The 11,746-nt window shown below is 35.0% G+C and overlaps 2 long non-coding RNA genes across 3 annotated transcripts; one reads left to right on the top strand and one right to left on the bottom strand.

The window, feature by feature from the left end:
* Positions 1-1,868: 1,868 nt before the first annotated feature.
* LOC120167166 lies at positions 1,869-4,554 on the bottom strand. 2 transcript variants are annotated; one of them, XR_005520016.1, is made up of 4 exons: positions 4,511-4,554; positions 4,185-4,287; positions 3,976-4,071; positions 1,869-1,879 (listed from the first exon to the last, which is right to left on the bottom strand). It is a non-coding gene; the product is annotated as an uncharacterized LOC120167166 (long non-coding RNA). The 2 variants fall into 2 exon arrangements; XR_005520015.1 differs by lacking the exon at positions 1,869-1,879 and adding an exon at positions 3,830-3,839.
* A 1,634-nt stretch (positions 4,555-6,188) lies between these two features.
* LOC120167167 lies at positions 6,189-7,306 on the top strand. Its single transcript, XR_005520017.1, has 2 exons — positions 6,189-6,549; positions 6,941-7,306. It is a non-coding gene; the product is annotated as an uncharacterized LOC120167167 (long non-coding RNA).
* The last annotated feature ends 4,440 nt before the right edge of the window (positions 7,307-11,746 follow it).

The raw sequence follows: 11,746 nt of genomic DNA on the forward strand, positions 1-11,746 counted from the left end.
TTGTGTCTGGTGCAGATCTGCAACTGTTGTCTGATAGCTCATCTTTGGAACTCCTTAAGCTTGATTTTGCAAAGATGAATTGGGTTTATGAAAATGATTTGAATAACCGGTGTTGTTATCGGGTGCACTTCTTTCTCGTTCCAGCAGTGGGGAAGCAAATGTATTGGCAAATACCATATTCGCTTCTGGTACTTTGATGCCCCAAAGTTAGATTTATGGCAGCACATCTCCAAGGCAGTCGAGACTCTACCGTAAGTGTGTTGAGGCAGCAAAGTGCGACAGGATTTGGATTGAACTTCCGTTGGGTGGTATTTGGAGAGCCGATGATTTGATTCATGCTGTCTAGTTGAATACTGCAATGCAAGCCAACCATCAACAGCATTTTTATTTGTGTTTAGATCAATTAATTATTCCTGGAACATCATATGTTTTCATGAATGGAGTTTCAATTTTAGTAAGTATTCCTGGTGCTTCATCAGAAGATCTTTGACCTTAGTTATGGGGTTTAGATCATGGAAAGAAGATTTAGCTAAGAATTGATAAAACCATAATAGATTAACTAAGTAATAAATAAATTTAAAGAATTGAAAGTTGGTGAAAACAAACCTTAAAACACAACTCCGATACATACATATATATATATAGGGTAAAATACTTCAAATATCACTCACCTTTAGGCTTGGACTCGTTTATGCCACCAACGTTTTAATTTTGTCAATTTTAACACTAACGTTTAAGTTTAATTGCAATTCTGCCACTCCGCCGTTAATGGATTAACAGCACGATGACATGACATCTCCGTGCAGTGACGTTGTTGACGTGGCTCCCTCAACAAAACGACGTCGTTTTAGCATGACTGTGTTTGGTGCTAAAAGACCCAAAACGACATAGTTTTGTTTGAGCAAATTTAGTAAAATTAGCTTTTGAGGGGATTTGAACTCAGGATCATTTGAATAAAAAACATGGCTTAACCACTAAACCAACTTAAAGTTTTGACTTGATTTCACAAACATAATGTACATAATATGAGTTAGAATTCCAAAAGTTACTTTCTAAAAAACCCATGAAATTATTAAAATTTCCAAAAAAACACTTTAAATTAAATAAAATCTAAAAAAAAACTCCTAAGTTCCTAAAAATTTCAAAAAAATCATAAACTCTAAATCATAAACCCTAAAAATCATAATTGCATGTGCGGAGGGGTCACTTTAATTGTCTATGTATTTGGAGATTCTTGGATGTCATATTCCCATATTCGTGCCTTGTTATGCATCAGACAAGGCTGTTGCACATGGATACTTCGATAAGAACGAAGTCTTGGAGTAACTTGGATAATCCTCAATAACATATCAAGATCAATGATATGGAACTAATCCAATGGGATCTATTTGGCATTTCGATCCAGAGTTATAATAAAAATTTTACTAATGAAGTAAATAATCACAAGGCTGGATTTTCTTATTCCTCGTTATCGTTTTATTACACGGGAAACTACTAGATACAATTTTCTTTCTCCTACTAGATAGTTGTTCCATCTAATCTAACAGCTTTTTTATGTGACAACTTCCAAGTACTGAAGATAATCCCGTTCCTCAGCATTTGGTGTTCCGTAATGATGATGGACTAAAGGTAGCAGACATTAGGATGGAAGATTCATGATGCATTAATGCAACTAATCAAGCTTTTATGAACACAAGCATAATCCAAGAACCATACCTTTGATATATGTACTCCGAGGCACCTATAACTCTTTTTCCCAAATAGACACCTATACTATTTTTCGGACCATTTAGGTGACTAATGTTACAAATGTTATCACTTTAATTGCTCGAACCGTCAATGACGTTAATTTCCTCCGTTAAGTGACACGTGTTACAATCTTATAATTTAATTTTTTTATATAAACTTTTAAATATATATATATATTTTAAAAGAGAACACATAAATTTCGAAATACCCCTAAAACATTGAAAACCTTCATTTCAACACCTAAATCCACGCCGACCGTCGCCCTTTGTCGTCGACGAAGCTTCACCCGACCTCACCTCCCGCTGGGGACCAAAACCCCTACGAAATCGTGACATATCGACAGTCGATCGACGTTTTATACCCCGCGAACCCTAGTATGCAAATCGTGATCCCATGCGATTTTCGACGACCAATCGGCGATAACTACGGTGACATATAACTAGGACGATTGCAGAGACTACATCGGTGGCGGTGGTCGTGGCCAGAAAGGGTGGCGGTGGTGGTTTAGTGTTAGGATTTGGGGATTTTAGGGATTTTGAGATTTTTTTGTAATTTAATAGAAATTAAGCATTTTTATAAATATAATAATATTTTAAATATTTTTTTAAAAAATAAATTTCAAAATTATCATATTGTGACGCGTGTCACTTAACGGAGAAAACTAATGGGTCATTACGTCCCGAGCACTTAAAGTGGTCAAGTTTGTAGCATTAGACATCTAAATGGTCCAAAAAATACTATAGGCACCTATTTGAGAAAAAACTATAATTTGGGCACTTATTTTGGTATTAGGCTTAATTTTTAATTTGACCTATAAACTTTAGATACAATATCAATTTATCCCCTAAATCTAATCAAAATCATATGCCATTGGTCGTTAGATTGACGATTGTTAGACCCAAAATTTTAACTTCACTTATTTTTTTATCTCATAAACATGAATCTGATATATATTTCATCAAAAAAATGTCTCAAACTTCATAAATTTAATAATACAATCAAACTAACAATATTTATGTTTCAGTAACTAAATCATTACATATCGATAACATAAATGATCAAAATATTTTTTCGTAAATTAAAATAAAGAAATAAACACTTATAAAATGAAAGTAACCGTTCTAATACTTTAGCCAATAAAACTGAGAAAACGCAACATTAAAACAATGCCACTTAATTGATGGGAAAATAGTAGTTATAGGTTTAATTTGTAGAAATCTAATTCAAAATTCAATTTGTCAAACCCTAATGTATGCTAACATGAAATAATTTTAGAATTTATTATTACTATTATTATGAATTGGTTTGATTTCTTTTATTTATTTATCATTATTTATTGATTTGAAAAATAATTATTTAATATAGCTTGCAAGCAAGATTAAGAAATTATTACATATGACAATTATTATTTAAAAGGATAAATTACGCAAAACAATTCCTCGATTATAGAACACTATTTTGTTAAGTCTTTCGACTATTAAAAGTTACGAAATATTTCTTTAACTAAAGGGCATTGTTCTGTAACTTTTAAGAGTAGATGAATTCAACAAAGTAACGCCCCATAATCCATAACTATTTTATAACTTTTAATAGTCGAGAGATTTAACAAAACAACACTCTATAATCATAGAACCATTTGTACATTTTACCCTATTTGAAAATACAAACAAGTTCTACTTTCATTTTATAATGCCATTATAATTATATTTTTTCTTGACCCTTTCTCAAGTAAATTATATTGTGGCTACCGATAATTTCAAATTTTCTTCTTGGTTCATGATGCCTGATTTCTTCGTTCATTTATACCCAACATTCCGTTGATTCTCTATAATATTTGTTTCAGGTTGATGCTCAAAGATATCATTACCTCACCCATTTACGTTGTTGCTCATCAGGTTGTCTTTAGTCATTCACCGATATATTTAACTTATTTAACTTATGATTATTCAGAAAGTATATATATATATATATATTTATGACTAATGCAATCTACGTACATTTTTCAGAAAAAAAAAAAAAACAAAAATACAAGCAAGATATGAAAGTAGGCATAAGTTGGTGTCCATCATCTACCATGGATGTTACAATTTCTACAAATATATAAAAGTGGGAAGATCATGTCTAAATCTGTCTGCTTTTACATAAAAGTGACTCAACAACATAACATGCATGCATGCAACGACAATAAATTGCATAGATAAGCAAAACATCAAGACAATAATACACTTTTGCATCAAAATCACAATCCAAGAGATGGACATTGCTTTCTTGCATGCTCCGGAATCAGCTTCACCGATATTTCCACCGGAACACCCTTCAGTTCTGGTGGACACGATAACATCACCATTGTTATAATCAATCATACATCTTTCACAATACACGAAAAAGATTTTTTCAAAGAAAATGTATGTTTTTTTTCCTCAAATATTCGTTACCGTGAGGTTTGAAGTTAAACAATGGTGGAAGGAAACGACCATTTGGTAAGCGAGCATTTGGATCGCACAACTCGTCAAAGAAAGGATGGATCAAGGCATCTAGCTGCAAATTGAGTGACACTTGCAAAATGAGATGCACGAAACAAATCAAAAGATCACCGGTAAAGAGAACACATTAACGTCCCTCTTCGCAGCTTGCTCAATGAGTTTTCTTGTCAACTCCCTTTTTCATCACGAAGATACCTCAATGCTTGGAGTTCACTCCAAAAGTTGCAAATCGAAGGAAAAACACGAACCATGATATAATAAAGGTTTTATATACTTACAGCAGAACACCGGAGATTAGGGGAGTATTGGAGCAATCTCGACACTGTCGAAACGATTTTTAAACGGTGGGGGAGCGAGATTTTGAAAACCGCATCTTTTTTAATTATTCTCTTGACGATTGATTTTTAATTAAAAACAATGTGATTTTAGAAAACCTCTCGTTTCAAAAATTTGGGAATTCATTCATGATAAAAATACGGGTTCGAAGAGTCGCCACCAATCTTTGATTAGGGTGTGATTGGGCACCCAAAAATGTTTTGTCATTTTAAATAAAAAATTAATTTTAATTAAAATAACAAATTTAGGTCTGCATTACCAAAATTCGAGTTCGAGAGTCGGTTACGCGTGGGGAAGGATTAGCACCCCCACAGCGCCCTAAATCGGTACCTCGTCGATTAATTAATGTCTTTGCAATGAAATTTACAAATTCGAGTTTAATTTGGTTTATGATCCCCGACAAAACAACACATGAATTTTACAACATTCAAAAGCACCAAAATAAATTAAATTAAAATTACCAAGCCTTTAGAAAGATAAAGAATATTTGATTATTTACAAATATCGAGACCAGATCTTAGATAAGTTCTAACTATCTTTTCTCGATAAATTTAAATAGCCGAATATTTCTTTTTCTTCCGTTCCCAAATTTTAAAAGTGGTAAATCAATTTCTTAGGTGTCACTAATGGGATATACTTTTAATTTAAAATCGTCAAAAGCGGATATCTAATCAGTTAAGACAACCCACTTAAAACAATTTTAAATTAAAAGGATATTACCCTTAATTAAATTATGTAAATACCTCGAGCTATGCACATGAGGCTAACATGCAAAAACTAATTAAAGTATGCCATGCATTCAAACAAACTTATAAGTCTATAAAAAATATTTACATGCATTTATGAATTGTTTACTAAAGGAAATTTTCAATTATTAATATTTTAAAATTATTAAACCTATCCTAATCATATTTTCATACAACAAGGGTTCTTATTCTAGATTGATTAGCAACTGAAATAACATTTATCTTATTAAAATCTTACCTAGATTAAAGGGCACTTATACAATACATACATATATACAATAAAAGGCTCATTCATTTTAAAAAAAATCTACTGCCAATGACTAAATCTTGAATTCAATACTGCCATTTATTATAAACAAAAATAAGGTCTTATGACAATAATTTTTATTCATTACTACCCAAAAGAACCAAAATAATAAATACCAAAAAAAATTCAAAATGTAAATCTAATAGTAAATTAAACAAACATGGTATGAGACAAAAATTATCAAAACAAATATTACAGGTTAAATGCGGAAATTACTCCTTAAATTAAACAAACATGCTAAGTGACTAAATTATCAAGTAACATAAATGACAAGTCATATTCGAAATGAACTAAAATGAAATACAACATATCTTTGGGACTATAATGAAAGGCGCATACAAATATGAAGACCAAATTAAAACCCTGGAAACTTCGATTTAGTGACTAGAGTACAATAATTTGAAACTAGCAGGCTCATCATCGCATTTAAACCAAATACCCTAAAACACAGTTTACTTCCCTCAGCTTTGAAATGATACCGTTTTGGTCCCATTCTGAACGGCGCCGTTTTGGCGTGTTAAAATATGATTTTTAGGGTAAATTTTGACCTAGCTTTCATTCTTATCTTTAGCCTTAAACCAGAAAAAAGACCCCTAGCCGTTTTCTCTCTACCCCTTTCAAGCTCCCCTTTTTGCAACCCTAACAAAAAAAAAAACGGTGACCGCCGTGGCCACCATCACTTATGGCACCGATGAGGAAACCCATGGGTACGAACTCACCTCTGCCTCTAGACCCGACTGAAATCTGATTCTAAAATAACAATCTAACCTTAAAACTAGACCACCTTTTGAAACCATACTAACCGAACCCCTCATCCACACATCATGAATTAACCATGACCCAAAAGCACGAAAATCTTACCCTCAAATGATTCAATGGTGTTTGGGCTTCAAGCGACGTTGATGGTTCTTCTCCTCGGCTCAAGTAGGTAAGGGTCGTGTTGCTTTCTCCTTCGAAAATTTCTGGTTGTTGTTAGATATTTTCGGATTCAAAATTTTTGGCTGTTGATAGACAGATTCGAATGGGTATATTTTTTTGGGTCTTTTCTTGTTCTTGATGGACTTTTAATGGTTGGTAATGGCTACCGATTTTTTTTTGCTCTCCTCTTGTTATTTGGTTGATCGTGGTCTTTTAACTCTCAGGTTCTCCCCCTTTTCATTCTCACTAAAAAAATCTTTTAATTTGATTCCTTTCCCCCTTTAGTTGATGATGATCTGTTTTTGTTTTCTTTTTCCTTAATCTTCGTAATGCTTATTTTTTATCATAACCCCATCTCTATTTGCTTCCTTATTCTGTTGCATGTGCGTGATCGGGACAAGTATGGGCGGAACTCGATCTACTCAAGGGTGACCGACAGGCGTGAGTGGCTGGTGCACTATTTCGGGGCTCTGGACGTGTTGTGAGCCGTTGGATCATGAGGCCAGATCCAACGACCAGAATAGGGCTGCGTATGGAATATTTAGGGTTTAAAAAACCCTAAAATTACTATCACTCTTCTTGAACCATCAGATGAGGGGCACTCAATCCTGTGGTCTACAACGTGCGGCGTTGGGAACCTCTCTATAGAAAACCCTAACGGGTTTAGGGTTCTTTTGCAATTGGGCCTGTCTGGTCCAGCTTATTTTAAGTTGATGTAGGCCTATACCATTAATAATAATATTAGTGCATTTTAATTGTTTATTTAATTAATTACTTAATGTATATATATATATATATATATATATATATATATTAACAATAATAATAATAATAAACTCGAATTAACATCCAATAAGACCCCAGACAAATCGAGCGTCTACAGTTGTCTCTCTTTGCTCATTGTCGTGTAACGAGAATAGAGCAAAGATCAATAGATGGTTAAATTTTTTTGGTTATGAAAAATTCAAACGATTAATCTAATTTATTGTAATTTTAGGGTGAGTGAGATTTGAAAAGAATCTTCTACAAACGGGTTCGTTCCCTCTTTCTCTAGGGAGTATAGAACTTGAATAATCTTCTAGGGATGGGTTCGCTCCCTCTTTCTTTCAGTGAGTATAGAACTCAAATATCTTTAACAATCATGTTTGCTCCCTATTCCTTTAGAGAGTATAAGACTCGAACAATCTTCAACAATCGTGTTCGCTCCCTATTTCTTCAGAGAGTACAAAACTCAAACAATCTTCCACAATCGTGTCTGCTCCCTATTTCTTCAGAGAGTATAAGACTCGAACAATCTTCAACAATCATGTCTGCTCCCTATTTCTTCAGAGAGTATAAGACTCGAACAATCTTCTTTAAACGTGTTCGCTCTCTCTTTCTTTAGGGAGTATAGAACTCGAACGTATTCTTCAAACGGGTTCGCTCCCTCTTTCTCTAGGGAGTATAGAACTCGGACATCTTCTTCAAACGGGTTCGCTCCTTCTTTCTCTAAGGAGTATAGAACTCGGATATATTCTTCAAATGGGTTCGCTCCCTCTTTATCTAAGGAGTATAGAACTCGAACATCTTCTTCAAACGAGTTCGTTCCCTCTTTCTTCTAGGGAGTATAGAACTCGGACATGTTCTTCAAACGGGTTCGCTCCCTCTTTCTCTAGGGAGTATAGAACTCGGACATCTTCTTCAAACGGGTTCGCTCCCTCTTTCTCTAGGGAGTATAGAACTCGGACATCTTCATTTGCTTCACTATTTCTTTATGAAAGCTTCCAGATGATTTGCTTCACTACTCTTTCGTGATGGCTTAAGTTTGATTTGCTTCGAAGGTCGAACCTAAATATCAAACATTATCAATCATTAATGTATTCTTCAAAACATTATACTCAAAAATTCAGAGTTCAAGAAAATTTCTGAAAATTCGTCTTCATCGCGAAAACTTGTTTGAGAGCCCTTACATACGTGAATCCACTCTGGCTCAATCGTTGTCATCAGTCTCTTCAAGATCACAAAACTAGTTATCCTCATCTTCATGCTTCAATATCTTCAATCTTCAACTATCATTGGGAAACCTGTAGATTATTTTAAATCATCATGCAATGTTATGATCCTATTCATGCCTAAAATGTATGCAAGCATGTAATTCAATGTATTTTCTTTTTCGAAGGAACACCATCTCCTTTGATTTCAATGGAACTCGATTTCATTTCGGGCATAGAGTATTTGACCAGTTCACCCCAGTTGACGCTCCCAATACCATAACTTTCGGCTTGACAAAACTTTGACTTCTTTCTTTCTTGAAACCTGCCGGTACCCATGACCAATCTTCTTGATAAATGACAACATCTTTGGGTCATCTATTAATGACTGGGATTTTCTATGAATTCCCAGGTTTTAGCTTCCCACAACCATACAAGCTTACATATTAAAACCATTGTTAGCTTCAGAATACCTGCATTTTCCAAAACCTTTTGCATAACAATTCAAAATGATCTCATGTACCACAAGCTAAGCTATGCGTTTTAACTTTTTCAAAATTAGATGCTTGTAAAAGGGAAATTGAAAAGGAAAAATGTATCTTTATTTATATAAATGCAGAGAATTTTTAGGCAACTACATGACAAACTTTGATTTGAAAAATAAAAGGATAGACGTCCTCAGATATCAATAACACAAATGCTTTTGAACTGGCACGCCGTTAGAATAACTCGAGTGTAGCTTCTGTCAAAAGGACTTCCAAAATTGTGATGATGCCTAAGAGTGTGAAGCTTTTTCTGAACTCCAAAATCTCTCATTATTGGATGCCCTAAACCAGTGTTGAATCTTCATATGCATTCAATTTCTCTCCTGGTTATTTCCATCGAGACTCATTAATCTTTGGCCTCAACCCTGATCACCAACTACCATTGCTGCTACCCATGTCAGGAGCTCTTTTCCACTTTCAAAAACAATTCAGAACCTTCACCATACATGAATTCTGAATCTTAAAACTCAAGCTGCCCTTTGCGGGTTTTCTACTTGAGACCTCCTTTATTTCAAGACGCCCTTTTCGATTTTTCATCTTGATCCCTCATTTTTTCATTTTTTTATTTTTATTTTTTTCCTTTTTTTTTCTTTCTTTTTTTCCTTCTTCTTCTTTTTTTTCCATCTTTTCATCTTCAAGTAAAATACTTCTTAAATGCGTCAGAATTCACTGGATTGGGTAATTATGAACCATCAATCTCAGTTAAGACTAAAGCTCCCACAGAAAAGGCTTTCCTGATAACATAGGGTCCCTCCCATTTGGGCATCCATTTCCCTCAGAAATCTTTTTGAATGGGCAATATCCTCCTGAGCACCAGATCTCCTTCGTGAATTTCTCGAGTGCGAACTTTCTTGTCGTGTGCTCGTATCATCCGCTTCTGGTACATCTGACCATAAAAAATAGCTTTCAATCTCTTTTCTTCAATCAAATTCAATTGGTCATATGTGGTTTGCACCCATTCTGCCTCATTTAGATTCACCTCTGATAAAACTCGAAGTGAGGGAATTTCCACTTCAATAGGGAGGACAGCTTCCATTCCATAAACTAAAGAAAACGGAGTTGCCCCAGTCGATGTTCGTACTGAAGTCCGATAGGCAAACAGAGCAAATGACCACTTCTCATGCCAATCTCTATAAGTCTCTGTCATTTTCTCTATAAGCCTCTTAATATTTTTATTAGCCGCCTCCACTACCCCATTCATCTTTGGGCAATAAACAGTGGAATTATAATGCTTTATATTGAATTGCTCACAGACAGAGTCCATCATCTTGTTATTTAAGTTCAATGCATTTTCAGAAATAATCCTCTCCGGTAAGCCATATCTACAGATGATTTCCTTCTTCAAGAACTTACATACCGTTGACTGGGTTACACTTGCATAGGAAGATGCTTCTACCCACTTGGTGAAATAATCTATTGCTACCAGAATGAAGCGATGACCATTTGATGCTTTCGGCAAAATTTTCCCAATAACATCCATGACCCACATAGAAAATGGCTACGTAGCTGTCGTCACATGCAAAGGATGAGGAGGGGTATGCATTCTATCTCCATAAATCTGACACTTGTGACATTTTCGGGTATAATTGATGCAGTCAGTTTCTATAGTTGACCAATAATACCCAAATCTCATAATCTGTTTAGCCATTATATACCCACTAGCATGGGTACCACATATTCCTTCATGTACTTCTTCAAGAATTATTTTGGCTTCTTTAGTGTCCACACACCTTAATAAGACATGATCCATGCTTTTCTTATATAGGGTTTCACCTTCGAGCACATACCCTGCTGCCATTCTTCTAATGGTCCTTTTGTCATTCTCAGTCGCCTGTTCAGGGTAACTTTGATACCTTATATATTGCAAAATATCATAGTACCAAGGTCTTCCATCTTATTCTTCTTCAACATTAAAGCAGTGGGCTGGATACTCATAAGCCTTCAACTCAATGGGCATCATATTTACATGCTCGTTCATCTTAAAGGCTGCTGCCAGAGTAGCCAAGGCATCCGCCATTTGATTTTATTCTCTGGGGAGGTTATTGGAAGTCACTTCTTCAAATTCTTCAATAAGTTCCAGGACTAATTTATGGTATTCCACTAGTTTGGGATCTTTTGTTTCCCATTCTCCTCTGAGCTGGTAAATTACCAAAGCTGAATCCCCATATACCTTCAGTATTCTTACTCTGAGTTCAATAGCAGCTTTGATACCCATAACACAAGCCTCATACTCAGCCATATTATTTGTACAATCAAAATTGAGCCGACTGGTAAATGGATAATGATCCTCATCCAGTGAAACCAATATTGTCCCAATCCCATGCCCCAAGGCGTTTGAAGCACCATCAAATTTCATCTTCCAGTATATAGTGGTGGGTGAAATTGTTTCTTCCTCCGAGATAGCCATTAAATCCTCATCTGGAAAATCAAAGTTCAACGGTTCATATTCTTCAGAAGCTCTACTCGCAATGAATTCTGCTATGGCACTCCCCTTAACGGCCTTCTGGCTTACATATTGGATATCAAATTCGGATAACAGGATTTGCCAACGAGCTAATCTTCCAGATAATGCAGGTACACCCATTAGATACTTCAAAGGGTCCAGCTTGGATATGATCCACGTAGTATGATACAACATATACTGTCTGAGTCTTCTAGTAGCCCATACTAAAGCGCAACACAGGTTTTCAAT

This window comes from Hibiscus syriacus, unplaced genomic scaffold, assembly GCF_006381635.1.
Source record: "Hibiscus syriacus cultivar Baekdansim isolate YM2019G1 unplaced genomic scaffold, ASM638163v2 tig00111671_pilon, whole genome shotgun sequence".
NCBI lineage: Eukaryota > Viridiplantae > Streptophyta > Magnoliopsida > Malvales > Malvaceae > Hibiscus > Hibiscus syriacus.